The 25,563-nt window shown below is 33.7% G+C and overlaps 1 protein-coding gene and 1 non-coding gene across 3 annotated transcripts in view; both read left to right on the forward strand.

The window, feature by feature from the left end:
- The window catches only part of LOC138709511 (protein obstructor-E-like), a 77,020-nt gene that overhangs the window by 3,362 nt on the left and 48,095 nt on the right, over positions 1-25,563 (forward strand). The gene's annotated exons all lie outside the window — the stretch shown is intronic.
- TRNAA-CGC (transfer RNA alanine (anticodon CGC)) lies at positions 11,996-12,071 on the forward strand. Its single transcript has one exon. It is a non-coding gene; the product is annotated as a tRNA-Ala (tRNA).

Consider the following 25,563-nt stretch of genomic DNA (forward strand, 5'->3'; position numbering starts at 1 on the left):
GAAATACAACTTCCATCGTTCAGTTAAGGAAATACGGGTCATCACAATTACAACGGAGGAACATCAATGCCACACTGAAACTGCGTGCAAACAATGTCCGGTCCTTTACAGGAGAGATAAAGATGAAGATGATGATGATGATGATGATAATGATAATAATAATAATGATAATAATAATAATAATAATAATAATAATAATCATATGAATTTAGCGGAGCATAATATGCTCTGACAGATTTCGGTACCTACAAGGAATTTAGATATAATCATTTTCCGACAAGGGCAGGGGGCCAGAAAGTTATCGTTAAGAGAACACTCCACTAAAAATGTCAACTTTTTTCCTAATCATTTTTTTCAACCAAATTTTGAGAGCATGTTTACTATGTAAAGGACTAACAAAATCCAAATTTTGGACTCCCAAATGTTTTTGACTTTTGATCTTTTATTTTTTCTATTCATTCTAGGAATATTTTCAAACCCAAGAATCTAGTAGAAGATTTCAATTATTTTTAAGCTTCCCTTCTTTGGTTTCATTAAAAAGACATAGAAAAAGATTTCTACGCATTCATTTTATGAAATACCTCATTTATTCACTTTCAATTTTGTCTGAAATTTTGAAAATGTTATTTTTTTTTCTAATTCATGAAAAAAATTTAATAAAACAAACTATCAGCATTTCTCACAAAATAAATGCATAGAAACATGCAGCTACCTCATAAGTACTTGCAGTAAAAATTTCATCCAAATTGATTAATATTTGGTATAAGAAAGTTGGTGTTGAATCAGGAAAAATAAACTTACGGAAAAATGGATTTGAAAGTAAAATGAATATTTCTATAACACATACCTATTATAATTGTCCTCCGTTACATTTATCTAATAACTTCAGGGGACCAACTTTAAAGCAAAAAGTTACTAGATTTGAAATCAGAATTTTGTAAAATAGAATTCTTTGATGAAAAAATAATTTTGGCATTTCTTTAAATGCATGCCTCCTTACAGCCTTGATTAAAACAATTAACACATTATTTGTAATCAGAATTGAACTAAATCCATTTAGGGTATGAAAATAGACTATGCATTCTATAGAAGTGGAATAGCCAATAATTATTTTTGGAAAGTTTTCATGATTTTCAGTGGAGTCACACCTTAAGTTGGTTGAAATAAGGAGAAGAAAAGTTATTGCCATATTTCGTGCGTTGAACTGCTGTGATTTCTCTTCCTCTTATCCAAATCAGCTGATAGCGTCTCTAGAAATAGATGGAGGTTCAATCTCCTGTAATTACTCGCTTTGAACGCTACAGTGAGCAGATTTCCTTCAATAACATTGAATGTCTTTCAATTATCATTGCACCTTACCACTAACATCATCAGCACGCCTAGTCAAATCTTGCGAGATTGAGAAGGGATGTCAGATAAAAAATTGCATCATTAAATATTCGAGCCACAATTTGTCTCTCCTCAATGTGAAAGCCCAGCGAGGTTGCAGAGAGCCTGTTTGTTGCATGTTGTGTTACTGCAAGCAATTGTGTAACATTCTCGACAGTGAACTGATTTGGGCCAACTTTACCTTTTTGTTTCATTCCTCTATATCAGCGCCAGTTGAGAACTCGGAACCTGTTCGATCGCTTTGAAGTGGGTCGAGACACCCTCTCTCATCTTGTGTTCGGAGCAAGAAGTTATTCTCCGTCATAATGTTGCACAACATTATCCTGCAAAAAAGAAAAGATAGTTCATGGCAATGTCTTCAGATCCATTTAGGAGGCGTTGAAACAATACGCGACATGCAGTGGTGTACGTGACAGTTTAGTTGCAGTTTGCAGTCACGTGGCAATCACCGTGTTCTACTTGAATCCCATCTATAGACTTATGGCCCAGTGCACCAATCTCGGTTAGAATGCGTGTTAGATACCCATTGTTAATTATACTTGTTCTGTTATTATATATATTATTATATTATTATACTGTTGGGACATGACAGAAGCGTTGCGATCGGAAAAACAACTGAATGCCACATAGCGTGGTAGGCCTGTTGCTATGGTAACAACGGTTGAGTTCCCAAACTTACCGTTCCCACATGGCGAGCACTTAACCCAGATAAGCCCAAAAATTTTTTGTGATAAAAATACAGTAGCACATTAGTTAATCTCAAAAATCGGTTAAATGATGTTGAAATAAACTGAAACAAGGAACGTACATTTTCTAAAGCTAACAAATACTACCAACATTATCGCACAACTTATAAAATGTCCCTAACACCAACAATGACATAATATCCGAAGGCACTGCAACTGTCCTTAAAAAAGGACGGTGGGAAAATCTGGGTTAATAGCTCTCTTGGCGACATTTATTGTGCAACAATGTTAACATTGGCACGTTTCGTCTTTCATTCTCTGTCGATTTTTGTATTGTTTTCTTACCTTCGCGTCAATTGTTAATGAATGTTTTAACGTCAGCCATCTTAACGACAATTGCTAGCTTTTATCAGCTGGCAGCGTGGTAGTCCATATTGGCAACATGGCACTGTAGTTCCAAGTTCGGCCGCTTAACTGTCATGTCCCAGCTTAAAAAAAAAATATAATAAGAATACAAATCGATGCACCATTGCTTACGAAACTGCAGTTAGTTGCTGGGTGTGTATTTCGCCATTATTCCTTTCTGGAGCAATTCATCATAGTATTCAGGAGGCAGTGATTAATTGATTTTTAGAAGCGGTATTATAAAAATATTGTATAAATAGTTTCAATTTGTATTTATTCGTGTATAAACGTATTTTATATTTATAATTCGTTGAAATAGAGAGCTGTATATTGTTCTTTTGCCCCTGTTGATCGTCTATAGGGCTTTAATTTAATTTGTATTATTTTCATCAGTGTTTGTATTTCTTTTCTGTATTTATATGTGCTATCTGGTAGGAAGGAAGAGAAGACCTTATGGCCTTAATCCAGTCAGATTAAATAAGTAAATAAATAAATGGATATATATATATATATATATATATATATATATATATATAGATAGATAGATAGATAGATAGATAGATAGATAGATAGATAGATAGATAGATAGATAGATAGATAGATAGATAGATAGATAGATAGATAGATAGATAGATAGATAGATAGATAGATAGATAGATAGATAGATAGATAGATAGATAGATAGATAGATAGATAGATAGATAGATAGATAGATAGATAGATAGATAGATAGATAGATGGGTAGATGGGTAGATGGGTCGATAGATAGGTAGGTAGGTAGGTAGATAGATAGATAGATAGATAGATAGATAGATAGATAGATAGATAGATAGATAGATAGATAGATAGATAGATAGATAGATAGATAGATAGATAGATAGATAGATAGATAGATAGATAGATAGATAGATAGATAGATAGATAGATAGATAGATAGATAGATGGGTAGATGGGTAGATGGGTCGATAGATAGGTAGGTAGGTAGGTAGGTAGATAGATAGATAGATAGATAGATAGATAGATAGATAGATAGATAGATAGATAGATAGATAGATAGATAGATAGATAGATAGATAGATAGATAGATAGATAGATAGATAGATAGATAGATAGATAGATAGATAGATAGATAGATAGATAGATAGATAAATAAATAAATAGATAAATAGATAAGTACATAAATAAATAAATAGATAAATAGATAAAAGATAAATAGATAAATAAATAAATGCATAAATAAATAAATGCATAAATAAATAAGTAAATAAATAAATGAAAACATAAATGAGTAAATATATAAGTAAATAAATAAGTAAATAAATAAATAAGTAAATAAATAAATAAATAGTTACATTTTGAAAATTCTAAAAAAAAATAAATGGTTATGGAAAGAAAAGAAATGAAAAGAGGGAGAGCACCAAATTTCAGCGCATACAGAAATTCATTTTTACTCGAACTTGTTGAGAAGTACTGTAAGGAATAATAAAAATTAAACAAAGTGATGGCATGACAATGAAACAAAATGAAGATCGCTTGGATTTTGTGGTGTGCTGGGTAAGTTAGTTTCAAATGCGTACAATTTTCTCCTATTCTTTATACGTGATACAGTAACATTTTTTATCCTATTATCTGTACCTGCTTATTTCTCAGGTGTTAAGTATGGAAAGTCTCCAACCTTAGTTCAGAAGTCGCTAGATTCCTTATTATCAATGGATAAAGTTTATTGTTATCGCTAGAGGATCATAAAAATCGCTAAACTCCTATTTAAGCAATAGAAAACTCAAAAGAGACTGTGTCCGAAAAACAGTTAAAAGTCGCTAAACGACCCTTCCAAATACTAACATTGTAACTCAATTTCTTTTTATGGTTTTGAGTTATGCTAGTTAATATGGTGTTAAATTGTTTCTTTTTCTTCCAGTACTATCATTGTAGCTCTAAACCCTCCCAATCGTACGTAAAATCTTATTGTTACTATCTATATACACTGATTCACATGATCATTTTAAAACTTAATTTCCTTGTCCTGAAAAATGGAAGAAAGTGAGTTACAATGTTAATACTTGTGAGGGTCGAATTGGTAATGCTAACTACGTGTAAACATAAGCGTAAGTTATATTTCATGTGAACATAACCTCAAATACTGTATATCGACATTCTTCATCACTTAAGTGATTTAAAACAAATCTAGGCTTCGCCAAGCATTGTTCCTGAATGTTTCATCTTCTGTCAACATTATTTAATATCATATCTTCTAATAAATCATCTTCAATGACTCCAAATGCTACGATCTGACGCAGTTATTCGTTAACTCTTTCGTACTATATAGCATTATCGTAGTCACTGTATTCTGTCACGTGGCATTAGAGTTTACGCACTGCCTGGTGGATCACATACTATGGCTGTTTACACTGCCTATCCAATCAACAATTATGAGCGAGTAGCCGCTAGGTGGCAGATAGTGACTTTGAGAGAGAGAGAGAGAGAGAGAGAGAGAGAGAGAGAAATCTCATCCGGCCTTAATTAAGGATAATCACGAGGATCCGGAAATTAATAGCAAACAAATATAATTAATTAAATATGAATATTGTTATAAAAATAATTGTAAAATAAAATCTTAGAAGATGGCTATAAAATTATACTGATAAATAAAAGATTTTATGTAAAATTAGCATATCCTTAATTAAGGCCTTCTGAGTGGTATAAATGAAATTGTATAATCTGCAGGGAATCTTTGAGAATTTGCGAGATGATTTTTTGAATTTTAAAAGATGATATTGATAATTGTTTTAAAAATGATATGTACATTTTGGTAAAGAACTCCGAGCACCAAAAAATAAACCTGTCACTGACCAATTGAAGAGAGGGATGTTATACTTGGCACTAAGGTAGGGAATACAAGGTTCATAAATGGCCCTCTTTTCCTGATCAACCTGATGAGCTTGGTTTAGATCTCTCTCCATGCGTATAGTTGGATCTATGATAATAGCCTTTTGTTGTTGCCTGTTTATTGCTATTATATCCGCTCTTCTGTGAGAGTCGTCTTCAGAAATACAGTGGACCTCTTCATGAACTTTCCAACCCTTGTTCCGAAGAAGCTCCACGGACTCTATGATAATGTTAATAGCGGATAGCAGTGGGCACTGCTGCCAGCTAGCGGCAAAATAATTTCGATTGAGCAGGCAGTTCACACAGCTATAGGATGTGATCCAGGAGGCAGTGAGTTTACGATAGATATTTACTATCATTGCAGCGGAAGGATAGTTGAATGACGATTCTGGGATTCAAAGTCCAAGGTGAAGATTTCCCTTGCACAATTTCCTTCAATTGTTCATTATGTAGTTAATCTTCCGAACGTAGGCAATCTTGACAGCCAACACAAAGACATGGTCTCTTGCACACAGAAGGTGTTTCATATCTAACAAATGAGTGAAGATTACACGAGAAAAGTGAACATTATCATAAATATTAAGTATATTAAGGGGAAATGCAACGTAATACCAAACGTTAACGCCGCAGTTAATGAATTTTGAACCTGGATGAGAGCCACCGCTTGAGGGTAATATACGATACGGGACATGAAGGAAAATTCCATTCACAATAAAAGGATCAAGTAGAGGGAGAATAATTCTAATTTCCTTCGCAGGAAATTGAATCTCAGTCGACTAAATTTATGCCCACAAGCGCTGCCACTGAACCACATTACTGGCCTTTCATCATGCTCTCCGCAAGACCCGGGAATTCTCAGAATTGAAAAATTTCGTGTTTTGTCGTGTAATCTTTTCAGTGAGCCAAAAAAAGGGAACGGATATTGAAAAAGGTTTATTATTATTATTATTACTATTATTATTATTATTACTATTATTATTATTAGTATTATTATTATTATTATTATTATTATTATTATTATTATTATTATTATTATTATTATTTTCTTTATTGTGCTAAAACAGCATGTTCCATTGCTTACAAGATTTGCAATACTACATGCTATGTTTATGTTACATATATTCATAGTTCATAGTTGATATTGGATAATCCTCCCTATTTACTATGTATTATTATTATTATTATTATTATTATTATTATTATTATTATTATTATTATTCTTTATTGTGCTAAAACAGCATGTTCCATTGCTTACAAGATTTGCAATACTACATGCTATGTTTATGTTACATATATTCATAGTTCATAGTTGATATTGGATAATCCTTCCTATTTACTATGTATTATTATTATTATTATTATTATTATTATTATTATTATTATTATTATTATTATTTTCTTTATTGTGCTAAAACAGCATGTTCCATTGCTTACAAGATTTGCAATACTACATGCTATGTTTATGTTACATATATTCATAGTTCATAGTTGATATTGGATAATCCTCCCTATTTACTATGTATTATTATTATTATTATTATTATTATTATTATTATTATTATTATTATTTTCTTTATTGTGCAAAAACAGCATCTTCCATTGCTTACAAGATTTGCAATACTACATGCTATGTTTATGTTAAATATATTCATAGTTCATAGTTGATATTGGATAATCCTCCCTATTTACTATGTATTATTATTATTATTATTATTATTATTATTATTATTATTATTATTTTCTTTATTGTGCTAAAACAGCATCTTCCATTGCTTACAAGATTTGCAATACTACATGCTATGTTTATGTTACATATATTCATAGTTCATAGTTGATATTGGATAATCCTCCCTATTTACTATGTACTATTATTATTATTATTATTATTATTATTATTATTATTATTTTCTTTATTGTGCTAAAACAGCATGTTCCATTGCTTACAAGATTTGCAATACTACATGCTATGTTTATGTTACATATATTCATAGTTCATAGTTGATATTGGATAATCCTCCCTATTTACTATGTATTATTATTATTATTATTATTATTATTATTATTATTATTATTATTATTATTATTATTATTATTATTTTCTTTATTGTGCTATAGTTGATATTGGATAATCCTCCCTATTTACTATGTACTATTATTATTATTATTATTATTATTATTATTATTATTATTATTATTATTATTATTATTATTATTTTCTTTATTGTGCTAAAACAGCATGTTCCATTGCTTACAAGATTTGCAATACTACATGCTATGTTTATGTTACATATATTCATAGTTCATAGTTTATATTGGATAATCCTCCCTATTTACTATGTATTATTATTATTATTATTATTATTATTATTATTATTATTATTATTATTATTATTTTCTTTATTGTGCTAAAACAGCATGTTCCATTGCTTACAAGATTTGCAATACTACATGCTATGTTTATGTTACATATATTCATAGTTCATAGTTGATATTGGATAATCCTCCCTATTTACTATGTATTATTATTATTATTTTTATTATTATTATTTTCTTTATTGTGCTAAAACAGCATCTTCCATTGCTTACAAGATTTGCAATACTACATGCTATGTTTATGTTACATATATTCATAGTTCATAGTTGATATTGGATAATCCTCCCTATTTACTATGTACTATTATTATTATTATTATTATTATTATTATTATTATTATTATTATTATATCATCATCATCATCATCATCATCATCATAAGTAATGTCAGCTTTCTTATTCCTAGTAAAGAGTTTAGAGTTCACAAAATTTTCTGTTCTAGAAAGTCTAAATCTCTTTCTCTGGTCTCTAAATGCATAAAAAATGCCAACATGCATGGTTGTGATTTCGATTCATTTAATGTATAACATTAGTAGTGACTAAATATAAATTATTTAATTGCATTATGTAATCTGTAAATTTTGGCATTTTATGTTTCCTTATATTTCTTACGATTCTTTATTAATTCAACACATCATTTCAATCTTATTAATATTATATCTGTATTTAAGTTTTAACATTCTAACATTTTTATTATTTATTTGATTGTACTAATGTGCTGATAGGTTTGGAAGTAAATCCCGAAAAGACAAAGTATATGATTATATCTCGTGATCAGAATATAGTACGAAATGGAAATATAACAATTGGAAATTAATCCTTTGAAGAGTTGGAAAAATTCAAATACCTGGGACCAACAGCAACAAATATAAATGATACTCGAGAGGAAATTAAACATGGAATAAATATAGGAAATGCCTGTTATTATTCGGTTGAGAAGCTTTTATCATCCAGTCTGCTATCAAAAAATCTGAAAGTTAGAATTTATAAAACAGTTATATTACCGATGTTCTGTATGGTTGTGAAACTTGGACTCTCACTTTGAGAGAGGAACATAGGTTAAGGGTGTTTGAGAATAAGGTGCTTAGGAAAATATTCGGGGCTAAGAGGGATGAAGTTACAGGAGAATGGAGAAAGTTACACAACACAGAACTGCACGCATTGTATTCTTCATCTCGCATAATTAGGAACATTAAAAACAGACGTTTAAGATGGGCGGGGCATGTAGCACGTATGGATGAATCCAGAAATGCATATAGTGTTAGTTGGAAGGCCGGAGGGAAAAAGACCTTTGGGGAGGCGAGACGTAGATGGAAAGATTATATTAAAATGGATTTGAGGGAGATGGGATATGATGGTAGAGAATGGATTAATCTTGCTCAGAATAGGGACCAATGGCAGGCTTATGTGAGAGCGGCAATAAACCTCCGGATTCCTTAAAAGCCAGTAAGTAAGTAATGTGCTCGTCTTTAATTGGCCAACGGCTGTTAAGCAGCACATAAATAAATAAATAAATAAATAAATAAATAAATAAATAAATAAATAAATAAATAAATAAATAAATAAATAAATATATAAATAAATAAATAAATAAATAAATAAATAAATAAATAAATAAATAAATAAACACATTAATAAATAAGTAAATAAAAATAAATAAACAAACATAAATAAACAAATATGTAAATAAATAAATAATTACGACTAATGATTCGATAAAATTATAAAATATACAAAGAAAATTCATATCTTTATGTTCATTCAGATTTCTGCACATTAGTTCCTGGTATAATTATGAGAGAAAAATGCGAATATTTTAATTGTTGAAGCTAGACGTCTTGAGCTCGATTATGTAATTCTTTTGCAAGGTCCTCAAAAGTGATATATTATATTCTGATTAGCTTACGTATTTGGGCGAAATATATGAGAACTCACAAACTTTTTGTACAACAGAAATTCAAAATTTCTTTCACCAGACTCCAGGTGCATTAAAAATGCCAACATGAATGAATGCGAATCTGATTCTTTCAATGTATAGACTTAGGTTGCTCTTGGCAATGACATTTAATTATTGTTTTTAAATTATCTTTTATTTTCTTTGCAACATTTCTAGTATTCTTATGGAATAATATATTTATTTATTTTTACTTATTTATTTAACCTGGTAGAGATAAGGCCATCAGGCCTTCTCTTCCCATCCACAAGGGGATTACAACTACAATATTAAGAATACAATTACAATTATAATTACAATTAATATTAAATTTACAAATACAATAAAAATCAAAGTACTAAAAGATTAACTAATAAACTGTCTAGCTTTTATTAATTATTAATAAAAGCTAGACAGTTTATTGTAAAAGTTAAGAAGAGAGAAACATTTTTTTTATTAATTAAGTAAAAATTAAACATAATCTACGCAGTAAGAAAATGCTTAATAAGCTTGCTTTTGAACGCTACTAAATTCCGACAGTCTCTGATGTCACTGGGTAGGGTATTCCACAAGCGCGAGAGCGAGATTGTGTATGATGATGAATACGATGATGTCTTATGTGTTGGTATGGCTAGTATGCGGCTATTTTGCGTGCGTGTGAAGAGATTATGATATGATGACAGGTAACTGAAACGGGAGGCAAGGTAGGTAGGTGTAGAGGTGTGAAGGACTTGGAAAAGGAGAACAAGAGAATGAAAATTTCTACGTTCGTTAAGCCGTAGCCAGTTTAGAGTTTGGAAGGATGGGGCAATGTGGTCAGCGCGACGGACATCGCAGACGAAGCGAACACAAGAATTATGAACACGTTGTAATTTTTGCGACTGGTTGACATTGAGGTCAGTCAGTAGAAAAACACAATAATCGAAGTGGGGCATTACTAGTGTTTCCAGTAATATTTTCTTGAGTGATAGCGGAAAGAATTTTCGAATGCTGTTTATGGAATGTAGTATGGAAAGAACTTTTTTGGTAATATGGGTTACTTGGTTATTCCAGTTTAAATGCGTATCAAAGTAAACTCCAAGGTTTTTAACACAGGAAGTAGGATTAGAGAAAAATCCTTCGTTTAAGATGTTTTTATTTTTGTTTGTAGTCTATTCATTGATTAACATTGTTTTAAACACAAAAAAATCAGATTTTTTACTCCTAATCACTACCCAGTTCCCTTGAGTTGGTTGTCATGCAATTTTATGGATTGATACATAGGAATCGTTACGACACCAGATTTTCTTCTCTGAGCTGGAAATTAATTTTGCTAGATATTGTTCTGTTTGAAGTTTATACAGTTATTTAGCATTAAATAGTAGTTGATAGAAACGAGTATTTCATGGGTAGGCTACAGAAAACGAGAAAAATAATTACATAAAAGTTAATGAAGAAACAACTGTAAAAGAAGAGCGACAAGGAAAGCCAGAACATTAGGAGGAGAAAACCGTACTATGAACTAGTTTGTTCATCAGAAATCCAGCAAGAAATCGACTTCTATCTCGTAACATAGAAAGCCAGATGCATGATACGGCTGAAATTCATTCCATCTCCGGAAAAGTAAAATAAATGTAGCGTGATTCTAATAGTAGGCCTAATATCAGTGAAAAAAATATTAGAACTTTAATATTTTCTATAACGACCTTGTGCAATTTCGAGTCTATAAATTTCTTGGAAATTAGGCGTACAGGACTCAAGGTGGCGGAGCTCGTTAGAAAAGTGACATTGCTACGGAGTGTGTCTGACTCTTGGTACCGTTATCTCATACGACTGAGATCCATGCGAAATGCCAAGGTTGACTTCCCTCAACGCCAGACACGCTGCTACAGCTGCACAGCTTTGAAATAGCATCATTACAGCTGTGCCATACCTGATGATTCAGGCGTAAGTACCGACTGCAATGATTCCTGCGTTTACTTGCTCCCTGGAATATTCGCCGTAGTAGTTCGTTGTGTTGATCTCGTAAATAGAGGTACGATACAATAGTTTCATGTTCTTTCTACAACGATGATAAATAATAATTTCGAATTATGTAGAATTATACAGTCAGAATAAGAAATGAAATTGTGTTGGAAAGAGTGACTGAAGAATGAATGACGCTGAAACTGATCAGGAAGAGAAAAAGAAATTGGTTGGGTCATTGGCTAAGAAGAAACTTCAATATTCATTATGTATGAGGTCTCGCCCACCTCATTGAACATTACACGTCTACTATGAAGTAGCCAATGTGTATTATTACCATTTAATACGAGAGGGGTTCGGCCGGCGCCGTGGATCGTGTCCCGGCATAGCTTAGTTGGAAAGAGCGCTCAGCGCGCAGAACTGAGAGGTCCTGGGTTCGAATCCCAGTGCCGGTACGAATTTTTCTCGTATTAAATGGTAATAATAAGAAGAAACTGCATACTGAAGGATGCACTGGAAGGAATGGTGAACGGGAGAAGAGTTCGAGACAGAAGAAGATATCAGATGATAGACAAGATATATGTATCATATGCGGAGACTAAGATGAAGGCAGAAAATAGGAAAGATTGGAGAATGCTGGGTTTGCAGCGGAAAACCTGTTACTCTGTTTGGAAGTTGATTCATTATTAATAGGATTGAAACATTGTATTATGCAATTTTCTGTATAGGCTAAATAAGGTTGGAATATAACATTATTTTCCCAGACTTTATCAATAATCGTAATGAAACTACATAGTCTAGCAAAAATTTAACAAAATTAAAACTTTAGACCCTATATAATGACTTGAAATACATCACACGAATAAAATCAGTTGTATTACAAATTGAATTAATTAAAATGTGTAACCACTTTAAGGTATGCGGTATCATCACCTGTCCTGGATTCCTGACGAGAAAATCTGACAACCCTGGGATAAGACTAGAGAAGTCGCCTATTTTGTTGGGCTCGTTACGCTAGGCTAATCCGGACGATGTCAGCTCAGTCTAACGGAGTAGCGACGTCTCTGTTCTTACCCTGATGATGGAAATGTCAAGTTCCAGGACACGGTGGATTACCAAAAGCCTAATTCGAATCGATATTGTTGCTTATGGATACGTCAATAAATTAATATTTGAATAAGTGTCTAAGTGCTATTTTCGTGAAAATTGTGTTTTACTGGAATAAGAATTTATAAACCTAGCCCTATAACATAAATAAGAATCAAAGTCCAGGCTCGTTATTTTATCGTTTTAATAGGCGGACGTGTGTTCCAATAGCTTCAACATATGACTTAATTTCCTTAAAAGTATGAAAACGGTACTTAGATCCTTGCTTACTTTAAGAATAGGATGGGTGTGGGAGAAAGGAGAGAATAACAGAGAGAATGTATGGCGTAATGTGAAGATGCGATTAATTGATATCGAGAGGCAAGGGATTGAGCTCCAATGTTCGGAAAAGTCCTCATTACATTTACAATCAGATCTCAGGCTTAACTGGGGGAGGTGTGACTACATAAATTCTTGTAACAAAGACAGCAGAGCAGGTTTAGCGTGGCTAAGATTGGGGACTTGGAAGGGTAATAAAATTGTCAACGAAGAAGGAGAGCGCCTTTGTCCGATTTGCAGGGAAAAGGACTCCTATAAACATATTTTATTGCAGTGTGTCGAATTCGAAAATGTACGGAGAAAATATCTACCACCCTCGATGCTAAGTCAGAATAGGAGTACGCTTGCATGCCTTGACCTCATGGGGAATAGAGAATACGGACAAAAGACTGGATTGTTCCTCTTGACGGCGAGAAAGATTAGAACTTCAGCTGTTGAAGTTTGTGACGCGAACTGAGGAAGGGATAATAGTATCCACCCAACTGTACACTTTTATGTCTTTTAGGTTAGGATATATTATATAATGTGTTTTGTTGTGCCATTTTCATTTTAATATGTGTGTTCTTTTAGAGAGTAGTGGATATAATCATAGATGGGGGGGGGGGAGGTGAAACCTACAAAGTAGGACTTGTTTTAGGTACAAAGCACGTACAATCAGAAGATCCGTGCATTTGATTTTAGAGAAAACTATGATAATATAAAAATCTGTATGTATAATATTACTCAATAAATCCATATCTATCCTTGTTTACTTCAAGTTTTCAACAGCTTGCGATATTTGTTGTAGAATTGTAAGCCACTTTTGAAACAGGGTGTAGCAAAGAATTCCGTGCGATGCAACTTTCTAAGGACGTATGCGGCGAATCTATTTATAGAACAGACGTACGAGTGTTGGTAAGGAGTCTTGAAAATGTTTGTAAAGTCAAATTAGAACGTGCATGTTTTTACAAGTGTCACAGTGGAAACATTACGTCTGTATTTTGTACAGTAGTCACAAATCGGAAGGCAAGCCGCGCTACAACCAAGATATACACGAAGGTCTCATGCATATTTCATTGAGAAAAAACAAGGTACCTTCACGAAAGAAATAAGTTGAAATCAAGCATTTTCATTGTAAATTCACTATACAATCATTGAGTTACTACTGACTGACCAGAGTATAATCCTGACCATCACAATACCTATCTTATACCTTACTTTGTTTAATGGGAAAGTACTCGTTAAAGTAAAAGCAAATGAGACTGTAAAAATGAGCGATGGATAAAATGAGTGAAAGACAGAAAGTGATAGGAAGTGAAATACTAAATGGATAGAAACTGGCGATAGTATAACAGATGGAGGTAGTGAGTCACAGAGTGAGTCCACAAATAATACAAAATCCAGACAAATCGAGGCCACTCTTTCTCCTTTTTTAATTTGTTGTTATTTTACGAGCGCATTGTTCTTATTATTGTCAAGTAAAAAGGACGAGTGAAGAACGATTACCAAAAAATGTTTGAAGGAAGGGAGATCTAACACTACCTTTTGTACATGGTTTTACGGAATTAAAACAACTATGAAGGAAAGAACATTGGAGGAAGGACAGTGGGTTAACAGAGAAGATTGGAGAGAATGTTTAAAATTAATTTTCAAAAACTAGAATATTGAACACTGGAAGATGTGAACACATTGTTAAACCAGTTTTAGATAAATTATTATTTACTACTTATTTATTAATGGTATATATTTTAAGATTTTTAAAGTCATACTTGCATGCATATTTAGTAGGCTTTTAGGGCATGAACTTTCTGGCCCTAATGATAACAAATCTATCTGCGCTGTGTACCCTCATAAATATTAAAAGTATTAATTTGTAATTTAATTTTATTTTATTTGGTTATTTAACAACGCTGTATCAACTACGAGTTTATTTAACATCGATGAGACTGATGATAGGGAGATGGTATTTTGGCGAGATGAGGATTCGCCATAGATTACCTGGCATTCACCTTACGGTTGTGGAAAACTTCGGAAAAAACCCAACCAGGTAATCAGCCCAAGCGGGGATCGAAACCGCGCCCGAGCGCAACTTCAGACCGGCAGGCAAGCGCCTTAACCGACTGAGCCACGCCGGTGGCCCAATTTGTATGAAGGACAGTTTGAATCTTACATGGATTTCTTTAAATTCGACAAAATAACTAAGTTGCAGCTTCCAGTTTATTTTCAAATTTATTTTAGTTCTGTGGATAGGACAATAATTTAAACATCTATGAGGCTGAAACTGAATAAACAGAATGTTTTTTACATTAATTCTGTAAAATTTTACAATTTATAATTAATTGTGTTTCAGCATAACATATGACTTAAACTTTTGGAGATCCGTCATTTTTCCATTTTAGTTTTATAATGCCTTTAATTACGCATTCGTGTACATTTATAAGTTGTTCAATCAAATTTACCTTTCACTCTTTGACTAGAACGGCTCATGTTACAACAAAATTTCACCTTGTAGCTTTAAATCATCATTTCTTCTATATTCTTAGTATCTCAAAGAAAAATTGCTCTTTTTACATTCCATAAAAGTGAATATTCTTATTATCTCCGAAATTCTTAAGTTCAAAACTTAATTCAAACGTCTCCACATCAGTTGACTGTAATAATTTTATAATGAAATACGAGACAGTGTTTTGTACTTTGATACAAGCTATAGCAAACCGAATGAGGTAGCTCAGTGGTAACGCACTAGACTTGCTTTGGGGAGGTGTACACCAATCTGGTCAAGGTTTTTTCAGTGGGGTTTCTCGACTGAATACAGCTAATTTTCAGTTAAATAAAGATGAATGGCGGATTGGACCCTAATTACCACTGAATAATAAGACAGTATAACAGCACATTTTCAACAGTAAACTACAGAGAGTCGCGATATACCCTACGGGTTAAAATGACTATAAAACTACAGTAACGTAATGAAAAACGAATACATAGAAAATCGTGTCAAAACTCGGGCGAGAGCGAAAGGTTTTAAAGTTGGTTCGTTTGCCGTGTCTATTGATTGTCATCTTGTTTTAAGGGAACCAGGTAGTGATTAGGGGTTAAAAATCCGATTTTTTATTTTATGTTAAAAAAGAGTACAAAACTTGCTCTTTAAAACAATATAAATATTGTGGAGAGTATTTCTGCAGATAAGTCATTTAAATAGCCTATTTAAATTTGGCGGTGCATGTAATTCATACATCCTTCTTTTTAAATGCAGTTTTCCATAACTTGACATTTTTCATACTTAAGTGCATTTTCCTCTGAAAGTACTGAATAAATTGACATGAAATTTTTACAGTGTTTTCTGCACCCTATGTTCTACATTGTAGACCTACAGGTTTAAGAATATCTCACATATAACACGAGAAAAAATATATATGCATTATAAAAATTGCAAAAAATGGTAAACTTACTTACTTACTTACTTACTTACAAATGGCTTTTAAGGAACCCGAAGGTTCATTGCCGCCCTCACATAAGCCCGCCAACGGTCCCTATCCTGTGCAAGATTAATCCAGTCTCTATCATCATACCCCACCTCCCTCAAATCCATTTTAATATTATCCTCCCATCAACGTCTCGGCCTCCCTAAAGGTCTTTTTCCCTCCGGTCTCCGAACTAACACTCTATATGCATTTCTGGATTCGCCCATACGTGCTACATGCCCTGCCCATCTCAAACGTCTGGATTTAATGTTCCTAATTATGTCAGGTGAAGAATACAATGCATGCAGTTCTGTGTTGTGTAACTTTCTCCATTCTCCTGTAACTTCATCCCGCTTAGCCCCAAATATTTTCCTAAGCACCTTATTCTCAAACACCCTTAACCTATGTTCCTCTCTCAGAGTGAGAGTCCAAGTTTCATAACCATACAGGAGAACCGGTAATATAACTGTTTTATAAATTCTAACTTTCAGATTTTTGGACAGCAGACTGGATGATAAGAGCTTCTCAACCGAATAATAACACGCATTTCCCATATTTATTCTGCGTTTAATTTCCTCCCGAGTGTCATTTATATTTGTTAAAAAATGGTAAACAAAGTTCAATATTTTTTCTGTTTCACTAGGAGCGAAATATTTAACAAAGTTTTGCTTTAGAATTTACAATATACATTATTAGATAACTTAAGAAAATACCAGGTATATGAGTGAAGATTGTAGCAAGGAATGTGCACCTGAAGAATGAGGTACACTTAGCAAAGTGTGAGAACAGGTTATCAGTTAGGACCTTTCTTTTGCACTTGGATACGAAACCAATTAGTTGTCTTCTATACCACTGAATTCAGAATGATTGATTGTATAAGCATGGAAATTTTTATTTCAATCTGAGCACTAAAAGTCTAGAAATATTGAACTAAACTTTTGTACTGAAATTTTTTAATCGCACAGGCATCACTACCCACTCTCCTTAATGGTACTCTTTAATAGATTAAAATATATTTAAAGCGGCATGTTATCTTAAGTTACCGAAATCGAAAGCCTTAAGACATTTTATTATGAAGTTTAATAAAGCTTTCTTTATCATAAATCCACAATGGATAATATAAATGCATGTTTAATGATATCGAAGCGAAGCCGTATCTTCATCTCTAATCTGGAGTGGAATGAATGAGTCGTGCCACTTTCTCACTTACTACGTCACAAACATTACATTCGGTTGCAATGTGAATTGATTTCATTCAAGGGAATTCCATGTAATTAAATTCAGTAGTTTAATAGGAAATGAAAGTTGCTTTACAAGGCGATTTCTTCTTGGTATTAGGTTGAAAAACATAGATCTACATACAAAATAGATTTCCTGCAATCGAAATCATTCGTCAGCTATTGCTTGTGGCTACAAACTCGGCGAACATTTTCGATTCCAGGTCGAAACATAGAATTACAGATACGCATTTTTCACTCATCTTCTTGTGATGCTCTTTCACATGATATTCATACAGGGACATCATTTTATTTTTACTTCAATTTTTATTGTACCTGAGTTTTTGAATGTACTTTACTCCCACCCCGTCTACTAGTAAACTTCCAACCGTTCTCAACACAGAACCAAGCCTATACAGTCAAAGTCGCCTTATGGTTATAGTAAACACAAACAGTACTGAGTTAGTGAGTACAGTACGTTCCAGAAATATGTTCGCGTTTTCCAGTGACGAAAGAGCTTTCAATATTGAATCATATTCTTGCACAGGTACTGTCGTCCTTTTGCCTATGACGCATCCCGGTTTCTGCCACCCGCTTCTGCTCACCCTTCTGTAAAGGCTAGTGGCTGGGCTGTCTTAGCCCTTTTCTGAAAACATTCATTTCTGTTAGGAATTGGACGTCTACGTAATATTATACAACTGTTTAAAATAACTTAAATAAAAGGACCTCGTTAATTAACTGTCACATGATTTCTCTCCTTTATACGACGCTGCGACATAACCACTTGGACGGACAGTAGATAGCATGTCTGAGTAATTTTATCCTTTCTGATCGGGCAGAAGTGAAGATTGAATTTACAGTACGTAAGATACTCTTTTGTAGAGTGGGTACAGAATTATTTCAACATGAGTTACTAGTACGAAGGACGAAACTGGTAATTGGAATTAGGGTCAATAATCTATAGTGCGATAATATGCAAAAAGGGACTGAAGCCTGTATCGAAATGAACGGCCATCATTTTCAAAATTGTGTTTAAATATCCATATAAATATCCATATTTTCAATTTAACTTCATTCTCTATATTGTACGCTAATGTGCTGTAGACAGTATAATATATTAATATACTAATGAATACGTCCGAATGGATAGCTCAGTTCGTGAGTAAAAACACTTATTGTCAATGCAGTACTGTATTTTGATTAAAGAAAAACCTAATGAAAATTATCAAACTGAAAATTGCGATATTTCCTAGTTTAAGTAAATGGATGAACTGCTTTTCTTCCCTCCTATACGTAGTAAAGTGATTTGTTTGTATTTTACGCCAGTATCATCGAACTCCAATCGTGGAAGGAGGTAGCAAACAGTGTTTCCGGTTCTCAACCGTTAATTCAAATGTATAGCCATATTAATATTAGAAATGTTAGTAAAAATAAAATGATGTCCCTGTATAACTAGTATGCTTGTTATGAATGTTTATATAAACAGAGTTTACAAATCTTAGTTTACATTTTCTACAGATTGAGCATTTCGATAGTACAGAGTGATTTATATAGAACTAACACATTTCTTTCTTTCTTTATTTGAAAACGAATGATGCTAGCATCGACTACTCTGTGACAGAAACTTACAGCGACCACTGTTAGGGTTAAAACGCAACAATACACAAAGTACCGTTAGGCCTTGAAAACTCGCCGTGGTTATATGCAACTCAATCGACACAGCCACATGAGGGCAAGCTGCATTATAGGCGGTCCGGTAAGTTGAAATGTGACAAACGAAGCATTGTTCCCAGAAGCGGCAACTAACAGGTTTCCAAGTTACATACAAGTGAGACATTAAATCACCCCTAGACTCATGCATGCTACATCTGTAGCTGCGGTTTCAGTCAGCGTCTTCTTGCTTCAGAACTGTGCTTCCACACTGTGGTTTGCGAACTATTGACAACTGAATCGATTCCAAGCGGTTCACCAGTGTTATCTGTCCTGGCAACAAGTAGCACATGTAGCAACAATTTGATTGAGGTTCTGGCTGATATGTAGATCTATTATCAGACAGTACATCTCACTTGACGATATGTGTCAAAGGAAAAACAATAGGGCTATTCCATATGAAATCGATCAGTAAAAAACCTCGCATTTTTTATACTCTAATTTTTTCCCTATTTATACAAGGTGCTGAGGAGTGTGCATTTTCAAAAATTTACTATCGAAAGTCAAACGGTTTTCGTATTATTGAGCGACAAATTTAGCGTATTTTATAAAAACAAGCCTCTTTCAGCGCTCAGAACTCTGGAACCATTTACTGCAGAACAATGAACGGGAGCTTATTTTGAAGCTGACATTTGGTAGGTTATGTTAAGAAGTAATCCTTATTTTTATTGTACTCAGAGAGACAGATAATCTGATTTTACTTACTTTTAGGCCTTTTGTCCATTTGTAAAAATGTAAAAAAAAAATTGAGAAAAAACCTCGCATTATTAAGAGGGATTCGGCATTGTTTGCTTAGTGGCTCGGCAATAAGTTTCGAGGGTATTAAATAGATTATTTTCACACGCCTAAACTTGAACGGCGCAGTACCGCACGCACTGGCCGAGAGCTGAAGATAAGCGAGTGTTGGACGTCATTGTACTCCTGTGTTTATGAAGGCCTGTGATAAAGCTAGCACAGCCATGACTGCTAGACGACACATCACGTGTTTATGTCTCCTGGCCTTGCTTGTCTCGGCTAGCTCCCGTCTCACAGTCAGCTGGTTAGTTTACGCGCGTACTATTTATTTTCTTTATTTGATATTTTCAATACTTTCTTATCAACATGCCATCAGAAAAAAATACGTGTTTATTTGTACTTTCAATGCGGAATCTAACTATATATTTTAAAAATATTTTTTCGTGGTCAAAGGCGCCTTAGTGAGGGAAAATCTAAATTTCTCGATTTCCATAAAAAGTAAGAAAATCTGTTTATATGTCAATATAAACTTTAATTTTTCAGCATCAAAATAAACTATGATTTTGATCATTGGGTGAAAGGGTTTCGGAGCTACAACAGTTTAAAGTTGCTAATTTTATGAAAATACGATAAATTTAAATATTTTTAATTTAAACACTATGAAGTTCTGATGCCTCAAACTTTGCACAAAGCATTGTATCACAGTTCTTTACGTACAAAAAAAGTTTTATTGTATTTAGAAATTGTAAGGTCAATTTTCTCTATACTTCGGTCGATTTGAGATGAAATAGCTCAATTGTTTGTATGCATCTGAAGTCTGATTCGTGTAATATGAGTACTAGTCAGCGATGTATGCAATGGAGAAGGAAAGGAACTGGCCACCCTACCCCATTATCTCCTGGTTCAGTTGAATGATGCCTTATGATATTACTTATGAGGTTCAGAACTGTCTTCGAATAGTTGACTAAACAACATTACGAGGGGTATGAGTCCTAAGCTAGCATGTAGGAAATGTTATTGTTACAATAATAATAATAATAATAATAATAATAATAATAATAATAATAATAATAATAATAATAATAATAATAATAATAATAATAATAATTTTTATGCTATTTTTTCATGCACTTGTCACTATAGTGATCATATTCTTCTTTCTTCTTCTTCTTCTAGTCCACACCTGTGGAGTAACGGTCAGCGCGTCTGGCCGCGAAACCAGGTGGCCCGGGTTCGAATCCCGGTAGGGGCAAGTTACCTGGTTGAGGTTTTTCCGGGGTTTTCCCTCAACCTAATACGAGCAAATGCTGGGTAACTTTCGGTGCAGGACCCCGGACTCATTTAACCGGCATTATTCACTTCATATCATTCAGACGCTAAATAACCTAGATGTTGATACAGCGTCGTAAAATAACCCAATAAAATAAATTCTTCTCCTTCTTCACTGTCATCGTATCGACATCTATTTCCCAGCATCTTAAATGTCATCATAATATCATCATCGTTATTTTAATTTTCTCCAATATCATCACCCTTATTTTCATTTTCTTCATCTCTTCTTTACCATTTCAGTGTCCTTCTTCACGGACGAAGGTAAAGACATCCCCTTTACACGCAATGAAGGCGCACTTCATGCATTCATATCCTCGGCACTAGAATTAGGTGTTGTGGTCAGCACCACGCTCAGATCGCCTTTTATTCCAGGGGAAGATCCGGTACTCAATTTAACAGTAGACTGAGTTGACTCCGGGGCCATTCTAGAAGTTTTGACGAACAAAATCATATTATCACCCGGTATTGAGCCCGGAACCTTCCAATTCGCAGACAGGTGCTCTACCAATTGAGCTATCCGAAAGTGTTGTTCTTCTTCATCTTTTCATGATTTTCTTTCTCTTTTATTTTCACTACCATTTTCCTCGCTATCGTCGTTGACCTCACCACCACCACCATCATCATTTAATCCATTATTATTATTATTATTATTATTATTATTATTATTATTATTATATTTTTTCTTCAACACTATTACTTCTTTTGCATCATCATATTCATCACACGCATTTTGTTTTTTATTATCACCATCATCATCCTCTTCTTCTTAACCAATATCATGTTCTCAAGCAACACCATCATTTTCACCTTTATCATCTTTACACCGCAAACCCACAATTATCCCTATCATATGAAAAACATTTTCTAGCAATATTAAAAAATCATTAGTGTATCCTTTGTTATTGTCTGATAGTAATCACATTCATCTTATTCACGAATCGTAATCACCATGACGATTTTCTAAACATAATAATTCTATAATCACCATTAATTTTTAGTAATCATTACTGCTTTCGCAATTACAATCTCCTTCACAACTCATATTCCAGATTAATTCTACGTTATTCTCTTTTGTTTCGGTTTTCCGAACGGCGCTCAAATGACGATAAATTACGTACGCCTCATTTAGCCTGAAGGAACAATTAAAAAAGTTGAAATTATGTTACGACAGGAACGGAGCAATTAAAAAATATAAATGGCAAGATAATTATAAATACTCGAAGCGAAATCTTCCCAACAGTAAATTTTAAAAAATATCTCTTAGAAAGTGCTGGCTGGAGATCGAACCCCAGTATCTTGGATTAGGGTCGCCAGCTGACTGAGACGGGAGAATGGAGAAAGTTACAAGCTTATTGCTTTGTATTCTTCCGTGAACATAAAATAGAACTGTTTAGAAGTCAAGCGCTAACATTGAATGGTATGTAGAACGAGGAGGGGCTTAGGACGTATATCATAATTGATTACAGAATTTAAGTAAGTCTGAAAAACCAAAGAAAGGGATAGCTGAGAACATCAAATGTTTACGAAGATGACGGAGATGAGATTATAAATTGGATTGAATTAATTCAGGATGGTAGAGTGTTCATGAGAGGTCGACTATGAATTCCATGAAGGGTCAAAAGACTCGGAGTCAATTAGACAGTGATCTAGCTACTGAGATAGTTTTATGCTAATCTAACAAGAGTATCTAGGAAGTGTTACATGGGCGATAGAACTGAAAATAAGGTAAGTCTCCCTAAGTGGGATGACTCAAATTGGTTACATAACTGTCAGCATGGATTTCGGGGGGGCTATTCATGTGAGAGTCAATTAGTAACGGTATGTCAGGATTTAGAAGACGGAATAGATTCCAATAGCCAAGTAGATGCAGTGATTATTGACTTTTCACGCGCATTCGATGTAGTCCCACACGATATATTGTTGGTTAAACTACAATCAACGGGGATTGACTTCAGAGTGCTCCAGTGGATCAAGGAATTTTTAACTTGTCGCACTCAGAGAGTACGGGTAGGGGAGGAATTATCGAACCCAATTGAAATTACTTCCGGGGTCCCGCAGGGGAGTGTCTTGGGGCCTCTTCTATTCTTGGCTTTTGTAAATGATCTGCCAGTTAATATCTTATCTAGGGTTCGCTTATTCGCGGATGATTGTATGCTATACAGGGAAATAAAAAGTCATGAAGATACTACTCTTCTCCAGAATGACCTCAATAGAATAAATGATTGGGCAATAGCCAACAAAATGAAAATAAATTCTCTAAAGAGCAAAGCCATCAGCTTTACAAGGAAAAGAAATAAAATAGTCGCATCGTATACGTTAGGGGGTGAAACCATTCCGGAAGTTAACAAATGTAAATACCTCGGAATAACATTTAGCAGCGATCTCGGCTGGGGGGAACACGTTACAGACACAGCGGGAAAAGCATGGAGAGCGTTACACTTTGTGATGAGGGTACTAAGAAAAGGTTCTGATAAATCCAAAGAGATTGCATATAAATCACTAGTACGTCCAGTAATGGAATATGGTGCTGCATGTTGGGATCCTTACAGATTAGAACATATTAAGACACTGGAAAAGATTCAAAAACGGGCTCTTAAGTGTTGTTGGAAAAATTCACCATTAAAATGGGACACACTCACGGACAGGAGAACGCGAATTCGATTATGCGCACTGTTCAAAACATACAGAGGTGAGCCTGCCTGGAAAGAAATAAAAAATAGGTTGCAGCCGCCAAATTACTCTTCAAGGAACGACCACTCATATAAATTGAGGGAAAGAAGGCAGAGGACGGACACTGGAAAGTTTTCTTTTCTCAATCGTACTATCAGGGACTGGAATGCTTTACCTGCAGACTTACTAAAGGCTTTACCAACAACCAAAAATGTATTTAAAAATAGGCTTAAGGACCTTACTAATAGACGGTAATTATACACAGTACTTAAAGGGTGTAAATGATATGTTGTTATTGAAGTGTTGTATCAGTGAAGAATTATGTTGTGTCAGTGAAGTGTGTTGTATCAGTGAAGAAGTATGTCGTGTCAGTGAAGTGTGCTGTGTAAGTGAAACGTGTTCCTGTCAGTGAAGCTGTATAGGTTATAGTGGCAGTGCAAAGTATTTGAACAGTGAAATGTTTTTGAAGTGTTAGTGAAATCAGGATAGAATCAGTGAAATGTGTCGTAGTTCCAGTGCAGTGAGTGAGTTGACAGCGAAATGAGTGTAATGTTGAAAGGTACTTGTGCAGATATGAACATATACTCGTGGGTTTTAGTTCGATCTTAGTTTTAAGATACAAATTAGAATATTTCAAATGTTATTTTAAGTGATCGTTTCATTTAATTTAGTATATTCCCTGTTGTTGTTGTTATTATTATTGTTATTATTATTATTAGTATTAATTATTAGTATTATCATTAATTGTATTTTTAATTAATAAGTTTATTATTGTCATTATTGAGTGTAATTAGTTACCACTGCCACCGGGTATATACCCATTGCAGTGTGAATAAATACATACATACAAGTTCGGGATCTTAAGCAAACTTATTTTTAAATTAATGATGAAATCATATTTCGAAAGTATAAAAAAATTGCGTTGCAATATTGATACTAAAGAGCATTTTAAATAAAGATTTCGTACAAAATCAAAGGAGACGGGGGGGGGGTGCAACTGGCGAAGTTAAGACGCATGTGTCCACTAAAGTTCGCCAATTGTGAACCTGTTCTAATTAAAGTAATATTTTAATATCATCAGAGTACAGATGTAATGTATTTTAATACAGAAAAATGGTCATAGTAGGAATTAAAGTTTTATTATAAATAAATTATCACAGGATTAATAATTTTAGTAGTCACCCTGAGTGGCACATGCGGTATAGCGCTTGCCTTCTGTGCCCGAGGTTGCGAGGTCGATCTCGGCCTAGGTCGATGGCATTTAAGTACTGCCAGTAGATTTACTGGCATGTAAAAGAACTCCTGCGGGACAAAATTCCGGCACACCGGCGACGCTGATATAATCTCGACAGTTGCGAGCGTCGTTAAATAAAACATAATTTATTTATTTATAATAATTTTAGTATTCATTTACCTAT

This window comes from Periplaneta americana, chromosome 11 (genome assembly GCF_040183065.1).
Source record: "Periplaneta americana isolate PAMFEO1 chromosome 11, P.americana_PAMFEO1_priV1, whole genome shotgun sequence".
NCBI classification, from domain to species: Eukaryota; Metazoa; Arthropoda; class Insecta; order Blattodea; family Blattidae; genus Periplaneta; species Periplaneta americana.